The sequence below is a fragment of the Ochotona princeps genome, chromosome X (genome assembly GCF_030435755.1).
Source record: "Ochotona princeps isolate mOchPri1 chromosome X, mOchPri1.hap1, whole genome shotgun sequence".
Classification (NCBI taxonomy): domain Eukaryota; kingdom Metazoa; phylum Chordata; class Mammalia; order Lagomorpha; family Ochotonidae; genus Ochotona; species Ochotona princeps.
The window spans coordinates 96,393,001-96,413,533 of record NC_080865.1 but is presented as its reverse complement, the minus strand read 5'-3'; the positions used below and the strand labels follow the sequence as shown (position 1 = coordinate 96,413,533).

The following is a 20,533-nucleotide window of genomic DNA, read 5'->3' as shown; positions in this document are numbered from 1 at the left end:
CCCTTTGACCCTTCCTTTTTGCAGGGAGCCTATGTGTGCTCAATACCTTAGCTCAGCCCAGCCCCACTGAGGACAGGGTACTTGGAGCAGTGCTTTCCAGCAGCTTTTGTGCAAGGGTAAACTGGGGAAAAAGAAACTGTGTAGGGAAAATATACTAGATAACACATGGGTCCAATAGGAATAAAGGAATCAGTGATAGTTTTCAAAATTAAAGTGGTGTTAACTAATCTTATGATATCAATGAGCTGGTAGGAATTGTTTACTCTTAAAAATTTAGATCATCTCTTTCCTGAATTGAAAAATACCAGTGAGGAATTTCTCACTTATTCTGAGCCACACACAAAAAATTAATATCTAGAAATATTTGAGAAACACAAAATCAGAAGCTTCTTTTTAAATCTTTCATTACCAAATTAGCCTGCCTGTCTGTAAGATGTGGCTATGGTCTATTGGTCACTCGGGAGTGTTTTAGAGGATTTTTGGAGCTGGGAGGGACCTTTGTGGTGATCTAAACTGGTAGTTCTATAGGTTTTCATCACTAAAGGCCCTTTTAATTTATACCCCTGCATTCTAGGTTTTGAGATATCAGGACTGCTAAACAAGTTCTCACATTATCTTTTTTCACATTGTTTGTTGCTCAGAGCCATTGATGATTGCCTATTGGAGCATTTTGTCAGCATGCAATAACTAGAGGAACTATAATAAACTGGTATAAATTCCTTCCAATAGAGAAGGCACTCAGTGATTGAGTTTTCCAGGAGACAGCTTTATATTTGGGATCTTTACAATTCATCTCCCCTAGGCATATTGAAATGTTAAAAATAGCTCATGGACTCCCAGTGCGCCCTTTTTTATAATCCCGTGGAGAGCCATTTGTGTTATCTTCTATAAGGAAAGATGAAGGGACTAAGATTTAAAAGGTAAAAATCTTTGGTCCAAGGTCACAGAGCACCATCATGGCAAGCAGGGCCAGGACTCCTGTCTCAATCCTCTTTCTTGATTTGTCCTGATTTTAAAGTACCTTAAATGTAAGAGTTTATTAATGCGTTTTACTCTTTGATAACAAGAGCTTTTTAATGAGTTGAGAAGAAGAATCTTACCATTTTAACTGTGGTTCTTTGAGGATGGCAGTTGTTGAGTACAGACCTTTTGAATAACAAAAGACACCATGGAACTTTTGAAAAGGACCCAGGCTAAGGAGTCAGTATCTGACACAATACCTAAGCCACTGCATTATTCAACTGAACTAGTCTGGCACATGTTTGCATTCTATATGTATTTATTTGATAAGTTGGCAGAATATAAACAATGATACCTCAGAGAGTTTCTTGCGAGAATCAAAAACTATCAATGGTAGATTCCTCCAAAATCTAGAAACTAATACTAGTAGCCAATTCTCAATTTATCATGTACCTCCTTTGCTTTCTGTGAATGATCCCAGGCATCTCCCTGTAGATTATATCCAGTGTTGTCGCTCATGAAAAGAATCACTTGGGCAGTCAAATAGTATCCATGTTATTCTGTTATGCTTCACCAAAGGGTGAAACAGATGCAGGATTATCCACAGCAGTCAGATTCACTCATCACTCTGCCTTTATCCTTTTATACAGTTATGATCTTTGCTAAAGTGATTAAAATTTGAATAAGAATACCCCCAGGATGGCTCATTTTCAGTTCTTCTAAATTGAGTCATAGTAAAAACTCAGAGTTTTTTTTCATTTTTGCCACTTACACTCTAATGCCTCAAAGTATTACTATTAAGTGTTCTATAGTTAAACCATGTGAGAGCCATAGATTGGTCACTATTCAGTTAATGATAGTTTTGACAGACATGTATACTTATCTTCCAATTAGGTCAATAATAAAGCTTCAATGGTGCATACTTGATGTGATTTTCGTAAGGAATTCATACTTGGGACCTCTGTTATGCGTACTCTTTTAGCTTAGTGAAATATTGAGGCACATTTGTTAGGGACTCAGTGCAGTGTTCTTCTACATCCATGGTGCCATTCATCGTCCAGAATGTGACCTGTGCACAGCTCTGTCTGTGAGACTAAATAGTGAGGCTCTATCACGCATCCCACACAGGATTTTGCAGGGGCCTCTGAAGAGCTCCACTGCAAAGTCCCACTGCAGACTATGGACTGCATTTGTGAGATAGTTACATTCGTATACATAATTCCGGAGACCATGTTGTTGGACAGGAAGAAGAAGATATTGATCACTAATCAAGCAACAGCACCATCCCATGCCCCTCATAGTGCAAAAAAAATGTAAAGATTACACAGCACCCTCCAGTTGGAGGGCTTATGATCTAAAGGGGAGAACAGGTGTATTCAGGGAAGAGAGATTTTAAGTGGAGCTTTTGTAAATTTCAGGAACAAAGTACAATTGTATATAGTATAAAGTTTACATAAAATCTTTATTAGGCTCAAATAAAATTTTCAATCTTGCAAATGGCCTAGAACAATCTCTAAAATGAAAAGTTAAGTGTTGAATGACAAAATAAACAAGATACTTACAGAGCACATCGTAGAAGGAGCAGTATAATGAGAATTTTGCATTGTGTTTCTTTTGTGTTGTTGAGGGTTTTTTTTCCCCTGTGAACTAACGACAAAAAATACCTCTGAGTCTAGTTAAGAATGGGTTCTTAATTAACTGTCCAGAGATTCAATGTTTGAGGTAAAATTCTAAGAAGAACACTTTTTATGGGCATGAAGAATTAGTTCTGGAGTAAAACAAAAGCATACATTTCTTCTTAATGAATTTTCTAAGTATGCCTATGGAGAGAGAATAAACAAGGAGGATGTTATATCATTGCTAAAATAACTGTGTTTCTTGAACCCTGAGCTATGGCTGATTCGTGGATGACCTAGTGTTAAAGCATGTAAGCTATAACACTTATTTTCCTTTGCCATATTGTTACTTAGATGTATGTTTTATAAAAGCATATGCTCCAGCCCTGGCTCTTTGGTGGAAGGAGTGGCACCCTACCAAATGGGGATAAAAAGCTTTGCCTATTAACTTCGGCATTTTGCATTAAGGAGACAGCAAGCAGGAGTAGGAATAGGGGCTCTGAGGTCTAAACTCTGTCGTTGGTTACCTGTATTCCTGGGGCTAATGGCCCATCTTCTGTCTGCTTCTGCTTTCTTGCCTGAGATGAGGGGAATAATACCACTTATTGCATGGATTAAAAGCAAATAAAATTAATATTGCATTGAAAGTCAGTCACCAAACAAAAAGATGCCATAGGAAATGCTTCTCAAGTCCTAATGGACAAACCTTTTCTCAGAGTTTTTGTAGTTCTAGCCTTGTTCTATACCCTACATCTGCAGTAGAAATTAAGTAAAAGAGATAACAATTGTGTTCTGCATGAGAAACTTACCTAAGTCTGTAGATTTAGGGCCCAATTTTTAGTTAGACAGTTTCTTGGAAGTACATCAAGCTCAGACTCAAATCAGAATATCTTTTGGAGGAAAATCTGTATAGAGATATTTCATTAAAAATTTCATCATTCAATGCCAAAGTGTTTTGTATAACTGCTCTTTGATGCAGTCCAAATTATCCCCTCCTTTTTTTTATTACAACGATGCCATTATTAGTGAATAGAATGGATGGGGAATGCATTAAAATGTGCCAAGTGTACAACATCTAACAAAGGATAACATAACATAGGTAGTTGCAGTTCTTTGGGCTTGTAAGATTTCATAAATGCCAGGCCAATTACTTTCTACTCTGGCTCAAATTTCTGTTATTTTTGTCTTATAACCACTAGGATTTGGCCAGGAGAAATATCTTTTCAGTTATTGAGCCGTAAGAAAAAAGTACTAAGAATATTGGCAAACAGTCTATTTCCTTGAAGGTTGGATGAAAAATTTAACAGTGAACATGGATTAAAAATTGCTACCAAGAGAGAATCAAGATGGCGGAAGAGGTTAAGGACAAGTTGAAGCAGATGGAGAAACATTAGCTAGAATGAAGAAGAGAGGGCACATTCCAGGAAATGAGAGAGGACCAATGGGTGTTGCAGTCCAGCCTGGTTCTGCCCAGCACACACTCGGCCCTCACATAAATCAGTGGGAGCTGGAGCCTACTCGAAGCAACCCACAACAACCCCCACCAGGCCTGCCCCCTATCCTGGTTCCTGTGCTTGCCATTATGTGCAGCAGACTAGTCCTGTCCCACATTCCATTCAGCTCTCATACATATCAATGGTCATTGAAGCCTAGTTCAAGCACAAGAAGCATGATAGGAAACAGCCCAGAACAGGCCATGGAAAGTATCCCACTGGATTTGGCATGGATTGGGGGCAGACCAGGCTGAATCAGGTCACATCAGCCACTGGTAAATCCGAGCACCAGAACAGAGTGTGGGTTGAGCCAGGTTCGGTTGCGACAAAAACCGTGCACATTACGGAATGCCAAGGTGAGGTTACCTGTACCGGATGTGGACCAGCCCCCAGCAGCACACCTGAGAACCAGGAGGGAGGGGGCGGAGCGAGCAGGGGGAATATGGGAGACTCCCAGCTGGACAGCTACTCCCACTGGAGAGCATAAGCTGGGATGGGGGGCAAACCAGACTAGGCAGGGCTATAACACCTGTGGGCCTCATGTGTGCTAGATCAGGGAAAGGCCAGGCTGGGCGAATTGCTCCTCCTGATGCAAGCATAAAATAGAGTGGGTGAGGGTTGGTTGGGCTTTGCCGCAGCATCAGCTGGCAGAAGCTGACATTGGTAGATAATTCTGTCAAGTTAAACTGCAGAGCCACCTGGAGAGTGCATAATCCGGGAGTGGGAGTGGCCTAGGAGGGAAATAGTGGGCTCCTCTCTCTCGGGTTACCACTCCCACTGGAGGGCAAGAAAACCAGGACAGGGGCAGGGGTGGCTAGACAGAAGGGCACCCGACAGCATGTAAGTGGGCTGGATAGTGGAGTTTGTTGATTTGAACAAAACACTTGCTATAAAGCTTCTTATTAACAATGAGAAGCATGTAAAGCAGGCATTCAAGGAATTCAAGGAATATGTCACACTGGAACTGAATCAAATGAAACCTGACATATCGGAAATTAAGATACAATGGAGCAAATTAAAAGTACAGTGGAGAGTCTCCAAAATAGAATGGAGGCAGAAGAAAAAATCTAAGAATTGGAAGATATATCCTGTCACCAGGGGGAAACAAACATAATGCTGGAAGCAGAGCTGTATGAGGCAACAAAAATAATTAAAGAATTGAAAGACACTATTAAGAGGCCTAGTGTAAGAGTTATGGGAGTCTCAGAAGGTGCAGAAAGAGAAACTGGGAATACAGGTGTATTCAATGAAATAATAAGGGAAAATTTCCCTAATCTAGAGAAAGAATTGGGAAACAACATCCAGGTGGGGCACAGAACTCCCAACAGGCTTGACCAAAAGTGATTTTCACCACGACGCATGATAATCAAGCTCTCGTCAACCGAAAATAAGAAAAAAAATCTTTAATTGTACACGTGAGAAAAAATGAATTGATATATAAAGCATGTAAGTTAAACTCACAGGAGACCTGTCACAGGAAACTCTACCTGTCAGAAGAGAATGTAGCAATCTATTCCAGATTCTAAAAGCAAAAATATTGTTGGCCAAGGATAACGTACCCAGCAAACCTTTTCTTTGTCTTTGAAAATGAAATAAAATTCTTCCACAGTGAAGAAAGGTTGAAAGAATTTACCTCTTCCAAACCTGCCCTACAAGGGATCTTTAAAGATGTTCTCATGACAGAGAAAAAGAATAGCACCTACCAAAACCAAAGGCAAACGGGAAGAACATCACAGTAAAATGACAACAGAAGACTAAATCAACGAACAACCCATTCCTAAAATGACAGAACCAAATTATGACCTATTTGTATTAACCCTGAATGTAAACAGCTAGACGCATCAATCAAACATCATGAATTAGTAGACTGGATTAAAAAGCAAAACCCATCTATTTGTTGCCTACAGGAAACATATCTCACCAAGAAAGATCAGTGGAAACAATATTTCATGGATTTTTAATTTTTTTAGTTTTATCTTTTCAAAAACTTTCTCATTAAATTAATTCATTACTGACTCATAGATCAGACAATAGCATTATTTTCTTCAAGAAGGCTTTTGATTTTCTTTTTATTTCTTCTGCGACATATTAGTCATTCAGTAACATGTTACTTAGTTCCATGGCATTTTTTAATTTCTTTTTTCTTCCTGTTGGTGATTTTGTTTTGTGGCTTTTCATTTAAGGGGATGTATAGTAACTGTGTAATGGAGACTGTCATATCAAGATGTGAAGATACAATGTAGTATGCATCTCTACTTCTAGGCAAAAGATGGACTCCCAATGAAACTGTTTACTGTATCTTGACAATGGGATGCTGGACTTTCTGCCATTGTCCATGCCTGCAATGATGGACATGTGACATTTTATTAAAAATTATACTATAGTAATAATGCAGGAGAACTCAGTGAGGCTGGATATATTTGGAGAGAGGGTAACAGAAATCCTATGCCCCATTGAACTGTATGATAAAATTGTAATAATAGTAATAATAAAAATCTAAAAAATTTTTAAAATAGCTACAAAATTGTGTATGTAAAAACTTATGACATATGTTTACCTATTTATGACTTTGAAAATTAATTGGCTGGAAGAATTCTAACAGAAAAGTCACCAGTGAATCCCTGTATTGTCTGAGAAATAGATACTATCCTTTAACATCTCCTAACTTTTAATGGCATCTACTAGCTGACTGTTCTATTGGTTACTTGACTTCATGTGCTCTTTATAATCTTTGCTTTCTGGTCACTTCTCAGACACTCACACTGAATTCTCTCCTTCTAAGTAGTCTCTCAGACCTAGAGTTTCTTATGGTTTGCTTCTGGGCTTTCTTCTCTCCATTTACTCCTTACCCCACAGAGCACATCTATTTCCTGTGTTTTAATTTTTATGCTGTTGGCTTCTTTATTTTTAACTCAATCCTATTCCTTTCTCCCAAGTGTATAAAATACAGTAGATATCGGACACAATAAATATTATATCCTCTCAAAACTATGGCCTCTTATATCCCTCTACTAAATCACTAGAACTACTGTTTTTTCTACAAAGCTATTTATTTTGAAGGCAGAAGAGAGAGAGAAAAAGACACAAACACACACACACACAAATACACACAAACCCTGAATTATATTGTGTCATGCATGAATGGATATGACAATAAGAATTAACCCATCCACCGATTCATTTCCTGAATGCCTGGAATATCCAAGACAAGACCAGGGAGAAGCCAGGAACTAGGAGTTCAGTTTGGGAGGCAGAGATCTGTTGATGTGACTTGTCTTCTGCTGCCTCCAGGAGTATGCATTAGCAACACACTAGAATTAAAATCAGAATCAGATCTCATATCCACGCACTCCAGTATGGAATATGGCATCCCAGGCAGCACCCCATCCTAGCTGTTGTGCTACTGTTGTGCCAAATGCCCACCCCAGGAGTTACTTTCAACAAATGCTAACAGTAGGTAAGATATGCTGTATCTGAGACAATACTAGTTGCAGGTACCATGGTAGATATTGGTGACAGGAAATTATAGTACACTGAGATGTGGTTTCATAAATATGTAATATCTATAAGATATTTGTTCAGCAAGCATTAATTGACAATCTCCAATTACTAGGGATAACATGAGGGCGTCAGAACACCTGTTGCCCATGTGCAGCCTATAATGTCAGTCGGCAATCAGAAATCAGTATTAAGAATCACAATGGAATAGTTTGCAAAAATTAGTGTAGATGAGTGTCTCAATTCCATATTGTATGTTATTGTGTGTTGAAATATTTGTGTTTGCCAAATCCTTGCCATCTTATCCCATGATATGCGAGAAGGAACACTTTCTGTTGCTTGTATTTTCAACATAGCTATGTAACCTTAGCCTTAGTGAATGAACAAGGCATGGGAGAACAGAAGGGCTCATTTCATCTTGGTTTCTCTGAGTTTCTGCTAAGTTTTGTAAAGGAAGTGATAAACATGAACTTCAAGGAAAGGAGGACATGTTTTTTTCTCAAGATGAAGGGGTACCTGGGCTTGTTCTTGTCATATGAATAATGTAAGGGCACCAGTTGCAAAATATATGATCTGGCTTTGTAGACAGATGCTCTTTCAAAGAGAGGTAAAGAAAGTCAAAAATCACTGTCACACTCAAATCTATCCACATAGGCACAGACCCTAAATCTCTTTCTTCAAAGAAGGAGTTCAAGTTCTACCCTAATGTATGTGACTCCCTTCCCCCAACTAAATGACCTTTTAACCCCCTTGTGGATGGGTGAGGAACAGTAGTAAAATATTAAAACTGTCTGTAGATACTAGAATATGTGAATTTGCCTAGAAATCTTGTCATAGGGACTGTGTTTTCATAGCAAGATATGCATACTGTGTGCTCAATTGATTTTTGTTGCATGAGAGAATAAATGGATGATATGGTGAGCATGAGTAAGAATTTATTCTGTTTGCCATTTTTATGAATATTAGCCATGTGAAGATGAGTGAGATTGGTTCTCTGCTGTTAAGAAGCTCAGTTTGTAATCTTATCCAAGACTGCAATACTAATAAATAAGTACCATTTGGTGTAACAGTGATTATAATAACAACTAATACTTATTGAAACCTTATCATGCCTAGGCAATGCTTAATGTCCATTGTCTTATTTAATCTTTACAATAATTTTGTGTTATATCTTTTTTTAGTATCCACACTTCAGATGAGGTTAAATACTTTTCATGGTCTCAGTTACAAGAAAACCAGGGTTCAAATCAGGCAAATAGTTTATATGGGTTCTCAGTCACCATTGAGATTGCCTTTTTGTGTGGTCTGAAGCTGCAGGAAGTTATGCCATAAATAAGATCACCGAGGAAGAATTTTTTTTGTGTTAATGAAGCAACCTAAATCTGGAAACTGAAGTGGCAACAGAATGATATGGACTCATTGTTCTGTGGTAGCACATACTGTGCAGAGAATGGAGCCTTGTCTCTAAGAAAGATTGAGCCTTGGCAAGGATTTTGAGAGGACTTAGTTTTTCTCAAGTTGAACTTGTTTGAATCATCCAGTCTGAATGGTTCCCAGCTGTACATATTCACAAGAGATGCTGGAGAAGCAGGGCAGAGTCTGAATCTTTGCAAGAATGTCCTGACTTCCCCATGCCAACCAGGCTGTTTACTTGCACACCTGTTTTTAGAAGCCAGAGTCTGGAAGTGTGTCTTACTCCCATCAAAATCAAATATTTTTGAGTTTTCATATTAATGAAGAGTCTTCAAAATTCAATGAAAAATGTAAATTATGAAAAGACTATCATCTCAAAATTTTTGCATCATAATAAACTTATACTTACATTTTCCATGAGTTTTTTTGAAGTGCACTGTATATGGAATTCTTGAACGGATCTAGCCACATCAATAGAAGACAGCAGTGATTATCAATATTTAGGACAGGTGCTTGGCGTAAAAATAATAACAATAAAAAAGGACAACATGAAGGAATTAGTTGGATTGACAAACAGAGGTGATGGGGGCTAGCATTGTGACACAGCAGGTTACACCACTACAATATCAGTGTCCTCCATGAGTTCAGGTGCTGGCTACTTTAGTTCCAACCTACCTTCCTGCCAGTGTGCCTGGAAAGGAAATGAAAGATGGCTCAAATTCTTGGGCCCCTGCCACTCACATGGAAGAGCTAATTGGAGATCAAGGCTTATAGCTTTGGCCTGTCTTTGGTATTGCATCCATCTGGGAATAAATTAGCAGATGTAAGACTTATCTCTGTGTTTTCATCTCTGTAAGTCTGCTTTTTAAAGTAAATAAACTATAACCAAAAAATCTTTGAAAAGCAATAGTTGTGTTCAAACTCATAGAACTGTATATTAAGATAATATTTTAAGTTTTATTTTTCATGATACAGTTCCTTAGACTCAAGAATTTCCCATTCCACCCTCCACATTTCCTCTCCCCATATTTTCCCCCTTTATTATAATAGTATAATCCTCAACAATAGTTGCAAGTACATCATTCTACCATTTCAGTGTATCATGACATTGCAGCTATTAGAAAGTACCACATATATAAAGGAACAAAGTGGAAGGGCAATCGCCAGGTGGTGAGAAGACAGCAAAATGCAAAATGGTGAGTTGTTACTCAATAGGTTTAGATTTTCAGTTTCATAAAATGGGAAATGCTCTGGAGATCTGTCTTACAGCAACATGAGTCTACTTGGCACTATTGAACTGTACACATAAAAATGATGACAGTCTTATTTATATTTTACTACAATAAAAATAAAATTTCAAGTCATCTATATCTTCAAGAACAAAAAAATAATTTTGCTGCTTGTTAATTTTAAAAAGTAAAATTAAAAAGAAACAAGTACACCACCTCTTGTTTTCTGGTTTTCTACTTTTTGGCATCTGTGAATGCACAGGGACACTCAAAACTTTTGATGATTTGGTAGGATGGGAAGAACAATAATATGCAAGAAAATTTTCAGACTCAAGTGTGTGATTCTTTTCAGGGCATGATAATTTATCTTCCCCTGTACCCTACTTTTTTATTACACCACTGAGTTTCCTTACTTGAAATGTGTCCTGTGAGCAACAGCAGGTGGTACATGATCCGTGTACACTCTCCGAGAATAGTGTGAAGCTGGCTAAAAGAGTTGTTGCCCATAGTGTGGTTCACAATGCTCAAATGCTCAGCTTCCTGATGTTTTTGTTAGTGTTTTTACAATTCCATTAATTTTTCATATTTGAAGACGCAGAAGGCAGAAGTCGACTTCCATAGACCCAGACAAATCGAAAGAATCACCCACAAATATTTCTGTAAAGACTCTGCAGCTTTCAATCCTGAATCTATGGAACAAAGTGGTAGAACACTTCCAACAAGTCAGTGTCTTCTGTCTCCATATTTATTACTACTCCTGAAGTCCCAAATCGGCTATAGTCCAGGGCAGAAGAAAAAAGGGGGATAATTTGACACAAATAGCTGGGTTATATTTGTAATATGGTTAGTGAGTTTTTGCAAACTCCTCTTGTATACTGACTGACTGTAGGACCTTTGTTAATTTGTTTAAAATTTGTGATTTATTCTTCTGGGATTTGTAGATAATGACCCCTGCTTTACTTAATTCTCAGAAAAACTTTTTAAATCAAGTTTTAATTTGGTGGATGCATTTACATGATAATGACGAACTGAGCTTTGTAATGGACTAGCTTGGGCACTCCACAGGAACTTACTAACTACTAAAAGTGAATTTTTTTTTTGAAAAAAATTAAAAGCCACAGTGTAGTTTTGCAATTCACAGCACGTTTTATGTAGTTTAATATCTGTGAGTGGACAGTCACACTCCATGAACATGTGTTTAAAATAAAGTGGAGGTCTCCGTCCAGGTTTCTGGCATATAGAACAGAAAGCTAAATTGTTACTGTGAAGTGGAGTAATTAGATAATGTTGAAAGGAATTTTTTTCATGATGACAACTCATGAGCATACCAAGCCTTTTGAAGCTATTTACTCTGCTATGTATGCACACAGAGATTTTAAATCCTCTGGTTCACTCCCTAAATTGTGAATATTGTTTTGGGAAACCTAGAAAGTGAAAATCAGCTATAATTTTTGACTCAGGTAAACTGATTGATCAGTTAATCTGGTTTAATGCAAACAAGTAATGTAGTTGATTTTGCATATGTAAGGGTGGGACAATGAGGTGATTGATGTTCTCCAACTTCAAAGCTTGATAAGAAAGACAATGCTGCAGGTAATAAGAATCCAGGACAAAACTGAGCTTTGCCATATTCCCAATTAGGTTCTAGGAGCCAAATGCAACAATGTAAACTAACCTATAGGCAAACACACAGTATAACAAACACATTGCACTTCTGGATTTGTTTTTAATTCTCAATTTTTAACTATAGTTATGTTTCAGTTTAGTTCCAGGAAGAGATTTGGTTTTAATGGCTCAGTTACCTGTGACTTTTTGTGGAAATACACCATTTGTGGGTGGTTTTATGGTGAAAGTTAGAGTTCTGGTTTTGTACCACACACCTCTTGTATTTGTAGGGGGTATTTATGCTTATAAAGACACTGTTCAGAGTGATAAACACCCCGTCGGTCCCTGGAAGAGTGAATGCCCATCAGTGTTTTCAGAGAGAATGAGCACTAGCTAAACTCTGGCTTTAGAAGACGGGAGATCTTAGCTCTCTGGATGTGTGACATGGAGAAGTGGGCCAATTTGCTGCTGCCTTTGCCCTGTGTGTGGCCAGATGTGTATGCGGGGTGCTGCTGGGGACTGATTATGGGAAAACATGAACTACACAGTCTAAACCCTCTACTTGAAAGCTGAGAGTTGATCATTATTTTTTTATTTCTGCATTGAAATATTTTTGAGTATGCAAACCTCTGTTTGAATGTTGAAGATCAGCATACGTTGGGCTCTACTCTTAGTAGAATCCTATTTATTTAGAATACAGTTGAGTAAATTTCACCTGAGTGTTTGCAAACAATGAATTCTACCAAGTTCATATCATTGGATCAAACTAGAATGCCTACAGGTATGTGGTCACCAAGAGTTGTTTTAAAGACTGGCAAAGAAAGCTCAGCCCCAAGCCTAGATAATGTGACATGTTCTATTTTTTTTAAGATTTATTTATTTTTATTGCAAAGCCAGACATACAGAGAGGAGGAGAGAAAGAGAGGAAGATCTTCCGTCTGATGATTCACTCCCCAAGTGACCGCAACGGCTGGAGCTAGCCAGTCCGAAGCCAGGAACCTCTTCCAGGTCTCCCACGGGGTTGCAGGGTCCCAAGGCTTTGGGTCATCCTCTACTGCTTTTCCAGGCCACAAGCAGGGAGCTGGATGGGAAACAGGGCTCCTGGGATTAGAACCGGTGCCCATATGGGATCCCAGGCGTGCAAGGCGAGGACTTTTACCACTATGCTATTGCGCCAGGCCCTACATATTCTATTTTTAATGAGCTGATTTTCCTGTTTCAGCTTAGAGGTGTTGATTCATCATTTTGATTATTAACAAAAGGATACTGTTTAGGCTCTCAGCTCCCTTGTGGGTTGGAGTTTCACAAAAACATCTGCACTAAAGCAAAAAGGTTCCAGGCTGTCCTAGGCAGTGCTCCCTTGAAGCCTTCGTGTAAGCATCTGTAGCTGGAAGAGTCCCTGTCAGTGCTTTTTGTTTTATCTGTAGATGAACCAGTAACACTAACTGCTGGCTGGAGAAAAGTTGACTGTTCTATAAAGAAGGGGGTCCTTTTTCCATCATATTCCTTCAGTAAGGAACCAAATTAGCCATTACAGGTCAGCCCCTGTATTTGAGTATGATCTCTGGCATGTACTTATTGCTAAAAATTTTGGGAAGTAAGTAAGTAAAATACATCCAAAAAATGGTCATGAAGAAAAATAATAACTAAAACTCAATAATGTAATTTTTTCAATTTGTAATTAATAATGACTAACTTAAAAAGAATTTTTATAGACTGCCCCCTCATTTCTACTATCTTTTCATCCTTTTGTTTCCTGCAGACAACCAATTATTAAATGTGTGCTGTATGTGTATCTTAGTGACCAGAGTTTCCAGGATACACAAAGTTCTTCTGGCCAGCACATCCAAGAGGGGTTTGGGTAGGCTGCCGTCACTCTTAACTCTTCAACATAAACCCATTTGGTAAAGTTGTGCTTTGAGCTGTGTGGCACCTGTGACAGGCTTTTGATATGGAGGAAGTCAAAAGTGGGTAGAGCTTTATAATATAAGTTTATAGATTCAATGTAAAAATGCATGGCAAGTGAGTACTTTTGATTTTTAAAAACTAAAATATTACTAGATCTGCCCTCAAATGTATCAGAATTATTTTTGTTCATATAGATTTTGTCTTTTCTCTGGATTTGGAAAATCATTTTTTTAGGGGAAAAAAGTTGTACCATCCAGAAAGCAGTGGGTCGTATTTAACACTGTATTTGCATTTTACTGTCCATCTTTGTTTCTGTGACTTTTAGAATAACAAATCCTTGTGATCTAAGCTTGGTTTTTGTAAAAGAAATGAACACAATAGTTATTAGTTGCATTGAAGCTGTGTTCAGGTAGACACATTATTTTATTATGGCATAAACACAACAGAAAATAGAATAGATACCCTAGCACCGCACATGTTTGACCCAGAGTCCGACTAAAACACTGGTTTTAATATAAACAAGTTATATTCTCCAAGCCTTGATAAAACTCATTAACTCTTTCTGAACATTTACTGCTAGGTAGCCAATATCCTTCTGGCTCAACTCTGTGTCTTAAAAAAAATTTTCCCTTTCTTGTCAAAGAATGTCTTTAAACTGAAAAATGGAAGTTTTAGAATGTAGCTACATTCATTAGGTAGTATTTATCAAGCACATGCTCTAGACAAAAATAGTACTAGAGACTGGAAATACACTGATAAAAACAAGGTGGCCTCTGTCTTCAGAAAGCATTTGGTCTTTGAAGTTGATCAAATAAGCACACACAAACATACCAGGCGAGGAGAGGACAGGGGAGGGGAGGGGAGGGGAGGAGAGGAGAGGAGAGGAGAGGAGAAGAGAAGAGAGAAGAGAGGAGAGGAGAGGAGAGGAGAAGAGAGAAGAGAGAAATAGAAATATCTTCCATCAACTGATCAACTCCCTAACTATTTGCACTTTTAAGCTATATCAGTTTGGTAGGTGGAAAGCTTCTCTATGAGAGGAACCAGGACATTTGGTTCTTTGATAACACTTAGCACATATTCTGCATGCAATACATGTTTGTTGAATAGACTGCAATGAAAGAGAAGGCAGTAAGATCTATTACGATTATATGTGAACTGTTTGGTCAGTAGGGAATTCAATAGGAAATTAAACATGTGGGGGAATGGAGGTAGTAGAGAGATGAAATTGAGAAGGTGAATGTCCAGTGAGCAATGATGTCATTAAATGAACTGGAACTTCATATAAGCAAATAGGATAATAAAAACTTATTAAAGTTACAGTGTATTCTAGTCCATGGAACATGGCACATGTGACTGCAGAGTAGACTGTGTATTGTTTCCAAGAATAATGTGTCAATCCCAACAGCCCAGTTAGACAGGGATAAGGATCTCAATGCCAGAAGGATAGGCATCAGACAAATCAATTGGTAATAAAAAAAGATCTGAATATTTTACATTCAGTTGTTTATTCTTTAATTCATCAATGTAACAATTTTTATTAAGGCTTGTTTTTATAATGAGGATACGATTAGAACCATAACATTGGGTTTCCTGTTCAGGTATTTTGTTCAAATGTATTATGCAATAAAACTGGTTCAAGGTTACCACCATAGACTGACTCATCTTGGTCTTCTGAGAGGATGAACAAAACTTACTCTTCTCTGGCCACATAGGTCTGATTGTTATTCTTCAATTATACTGGGAAAGCTCTCACTTTAAGGTTTTTGCACTCACTGTTACTTGGTATAGAATGAGCAGTTTCCAGATATCCATTGTACCAAATCCTTTATCTCATTAAGTTGTGTGTCTCCTACAACACTGGTGCTATCTACATCAACCACCGTTTTAAGTACCACAAACTGCTGCCTACTCCAAACGTTAGCACACCTGATGTCTCTTCTGTTCACATTTTCCTTACAACATCAATTTATATTATATTTTTAAACACACCACCTGATTGATTTATTATGTCGGTTGCTTACTGTCTGCAATGCACAGCATCTTTAAGACAGCAAGCATCTGCATCATGTTTTCTCACTAAATTCTAAACTCATACACATTGTAATTTCTCATTATATATTTGTGAAATTCATAGCTGAGCATGTGATCAATATGCAGCAATGAAAGGGGATTTTTATGTCTTCAAGGGACCAAGAGAGGCACCTGTTTGATGGGCTGCAACTCCCACTGGTGAGCATGAGAACCAGGGCTGGGGGAGGGCCTGGCTAGATAGGTGGCAGTACCCACTGGCACGAGTGTGGGTTGGATAGTGAGGTAGCTTGGGATGAATTAGGCTCCAGCACCTATTGATGTGTGTGAGAGCTGAATGGGATATGGGACAGATTAGACCAGTCTGCTGCACATACTGGCAAGCACGGGAACCAGGGCTGGGGGTGAGCCTAGTGGGAGTTTTGGGGGGACGTTTCTCCGATTAGGCTGAAGTTCCACTGTTGTGCCTGAGGGCTGAGTGTGTAGTGGACTTGGTAAGTCTGGACTGCAGCAACTTTGATTTGTGGAATAAATAGGACTGGAGACAGAAGTGACGCAACAGTTGCAATTACCAGTGTGCATAGGCTGATGTGGGTGACAGACTGTGTCAGATCTTGGCAAGCACATACAAGAGTCAGGTCTGGGATCACCTCACACGAGGTCAATTTGGAGATCACTAACCTCTCCACTGAACTGCTAGACTCAGAACTCTAGCCATGGGGAGAATTGCAGGATTTGGGTACAGACTGTGGAGTGCATGTGTCAGAACTGGGGCTCCTTAATGGGAAAGATGGAGCAGTGGATGGCATGCCTAGATGCTCATGAGGGATATGGCAGTCCACTGGGAGCTGCAGAAGACATCTGGTACGTAGCAGAGGAAGGAAGGCAGAACAAATTGGACCACTACTCCAGCCAAGCATTTACAGCAAACATCTGGGTGAATGAAGACTCTAAGGTGGACTATGTCAATCAATGGATCTTGGAAGGATTTCTTCATTCTTGAATCAGCAAGATTGACATCATTTCATAACCATCGAAATCACTTAAACAGAACCCTCGGAGACCCTAGGTTGTTATCAGGTGGCCATTCCACATTCCCGGGTACTGGGGTGGTTTGGAACCTGGGTGTTGCTTCTCCACTTCTCTTCCCCCCTTCCTCCAGATACAGGAAGAAGAAAAAGAAAATTTAGAAACAATGGTCTCACCTAGTCTCCCTTAACCCTTGATGCTTCCCACCCTGAACAGCTATGTAAACATCACCAAAAATAAAACTGCACTGTGGGGAGAAAAAAGAGCAAGAGAGAACACCTCCCATCCCCTGAGCTGTTGGCTGTGGACTACAAATTTAAGCCTGAAGAACCATAATCCTCTACTTCTTGGGAGCGAGGATAAAACACACAGAAGAGATAGAACAGAATGAGAAGAGGAATTCTGGTTTAGAATTTCCTGGGCTGCTCTGTTGCAGTTACAGTAATACAGATCACCACCTCAGAGCTTTAAAATTTAAAGACATTATCCAGAAATGGAGACAAGATTTTCATGACGACACTGCTTGCTGTTACTCCAATCTAAGCCCTTGCTTCCTCACCTCCTTTAATCAGAAGTCTTCATAAAATAAACTGTCACTTTCACTGATTTTGTGTAAGATGTTTCCCACAGCCTAGTTCATCCCTGCCTTCAATAGCCATTGGAGAGCAGTGCAAAAGCCTCACTATAGAAAACTGGATGGGAGGTGTCTTGCATTGTTTTTGAGCATGTTTTACATTGTTTCTTGACCTTGGGAGTTGTTGTTTATCTAATTTGGAGTGTGGCTAATGTGGTGGATGGAGAGCCACATCTGGTTTGTGCTGAGTCATATGCTGTGTTTGTACTTTGCCTTGCATGGAGGAAAGCAAGGTTGCTTAACAATGACTTGGTTAAAATTAGCACTGTCAGAGGGCTCCTTAAAGAGTCTTGTGAAGTCTTCTAAAATAAATCAACTTTCTTGTTTGAATTTAATCATTCCGGTATGCTTCTTTCTTCAGCTTGAAATGATTTAAGTGGGAAGGTAGGCCGGTAAGATCTTAGTGATTGCTTGTTTTGAACGTGTAGATTGTGATGATGCAAAGTGGTAAATTAAGTTAGGAAACTCCTTAGTGGCGTAGTTACAAATTCTGGTTATGTCATCAACCTGCTCTAGGACCTTGTATGATTTCAGCAACTCCACTTGGTTTCAGGTGTGCCATTTGTAAAACGTGTGGCTTAAAACATCTTCTTTACCAAGAAGTACTATATGTGTACCTAAGTGTAATAGTGTATATGAAACATTTTTCTTGGCACATAGAGGTCCTTAAGAAGTGGACACAGAAATGATAGTGCTTACTGGTTTCTAGATATGTTTTAAATTAACATATCCAAAAATGACTTCTTTAGTCTCTGCCTATTTCCATTAAGAGCTGCTTCACTTTGGTTTTCTTGTACCACTCAGGCAGCCACCATTTACCCAGCCTGATCCTCCCCTACACGTACTGTATCCAGAACTCTACTTCTGCCTTCACCACTTCATATATGGACTATTCAACAAATATTCTTTTTTCTCAACCCTTCCTCAACTACTTGGTACACAGCTGCTGTTTAGAATACCCCCTATGGTTTCCACCTGATTCTGTTTACGGGGTGGTTACTCATCTGAGTATAGTATATTATTGTGTTTTCTTCAAAGACTCAATTGCTCAATGGTGCAACCACAATTTTTTTTTGCACAGGAAAGCACAAAATGTATATCATGTTAATGCTAGCTGGAATTGCAGTGTTTCTGATGTTGTGACCAAAAATCATAAAGGTTTATAAAATAGTACTTGCCACCATCTGCAAGCACACTGTTTATTTGCACATGTACCAGTGTTTGCTTCCTAAATTATTCTTATGTTACCCTCATGTCGTATCAGGCAGAGGAAGATGCTCAGACAACTCAGATTATCTTTCCCCAAGTCTTCTGCAAGAGAACAGGGATTATGTCTTTCTCATTCATCGCTGTGTCTCCGGCACAGAGCCATGTGCCTCTGATGACCATCATGCAAATGTGAGAAAAGATTCTCTAAAAAATGAAGCCAACACAAAGAGTAGCAAAGCTGAGAAATGGACATGAGACAGAAAACCAATGACATCTTGTTTCAAAACCCCCAGGTCCTGTCATGCCTAAAGCTATCATATGCCCTTAGACATCACATTTATAAGCCAATACATTTCTATTGCTGCTAAAATAACATTAGAATGGGGTTCCTACCATTTGCAGTCAAAGGATTCTAATACATTCCCTCTGCACTACCTGATTTTCTAGAAAAATCAAAAAGAACTTTTCATGAGCAAAAGGTTATAAATTCTAGTATCAAAGTTTTTACATTATTATTTTTGCCTGCCTTGATCAATTCAGTAGTACAGGGATAATGATGCCACTGGAGACAGGATGTCTTGGTAATGTACTAAAGAGTACCTGAGGTGGTGGTGAGTGTTGCTCCTTTAAATAATGGCAGTGGCATTTGAACTGAAAAGTGAATGTTGAGAAGCAGCCAGACACAGGCTTATCAAGAGGAAGAGAGTTCTACATAGAGTAGGGAGAAAGTACAAAGGCCCAGAGACAGGAAAGAGTTCAGAGCTGCTTTGAGAACTCTACAGATGGTTCTTCTGGCTGGAATTTTGAGAAAGAGAAGATGAATACAAAGGAAAGGTGGTCAAGGGTCATCTATACTTTCCAAGAGCAAGAATGAGACATGATTAGTGGTCTGGGCATCTAGCTCTTTCTGACATGGAATAAGAGTAAAAATGGATGACAGAGGCAGAAAAAAGGGCCTTCGTTTATGCAATGACATTACAATGTGGTTTTCCTTTCACTGTGTAAGTCGGTATAGCTGCCTAAGATGGTGTTTGCAAGGTTGTATCTGCTATTCCAATGCTGCACTACCAACCTAGAAATTTTAGTGAATCATCCTTCTGTTTTGATCATATAGTGAAATATATTCTCTTTGATCCTTTAGTAAGTTATTAGAGCTTAAAATAAAATACTCAGGTTTGGGAATAAGTTAACCTCTCACAATTACTGGGGCTTAATTTCATGATTATCTTCTTTTCACAGATAGACCAATTATCCACCTTATCTCAATATGAATACTTCGTTCTCAGAATTTATTCTGGGCTTCTAATGGGTGGTGCTACAAATAAGGGTTTACAATATTAATAAATTTGATTTAAAGAGTTCATCATATTGAAAATTTGTTGATTATTTAAAAGGATATGGATATAATAGGTAGAAGTGAATTTTCCTTTTCAAGTTGTGGGTAATTTTGCTTGAAAATATCTTGTTATCATATTTATTCTCTGCCACTTGTGGCATCTGTAAGTTACAGAAATCCACAGGTTCGAGGTAAAGAAACTGGCACTTAGAGCTATCTGGCAACACAACTCAGTTCATCCCAATTCAACAAATGCAGTTTCTGATATACATTTGTAGCCTAGATAGAAGACTCTGCTTCTTCTATTAGAGCAAGAGACAAAGCATGGGCATCCTATTAAGATGTATTTTAGTACTGCGAACTAATGAAAATATTAGCATAATCTAGGAAAGTGACCATGCAAATGAGGCGTATATTTAGGGACCTGTCAGTTCTTCATGGCAGATTAGATGTGAGGAAACATGAAGAAACAGGAGCCCAATGTGAAACTATGGAGTCAACAGTTGATAGCTGGGAAAATGATGACACTGTTAATAGAACTGGGAATGCTCCAGGAAATCTAGTTTGGGAAGTTG

General features: G+C 38.6%; 1 protein-coding gene across 3 annotated transcripts in view; it reads left to right on the top strand.

The window, feature by feature from the left end:
* The window catches only part of FGF13 (fibroblast growth factor 13), a 541,249-nt gene that overhangs the window by 237,076 nt on the left and 283,640 nt on the right, over positions 1 to 20,533 (top strand). The window lies entirely within an intron of this gene.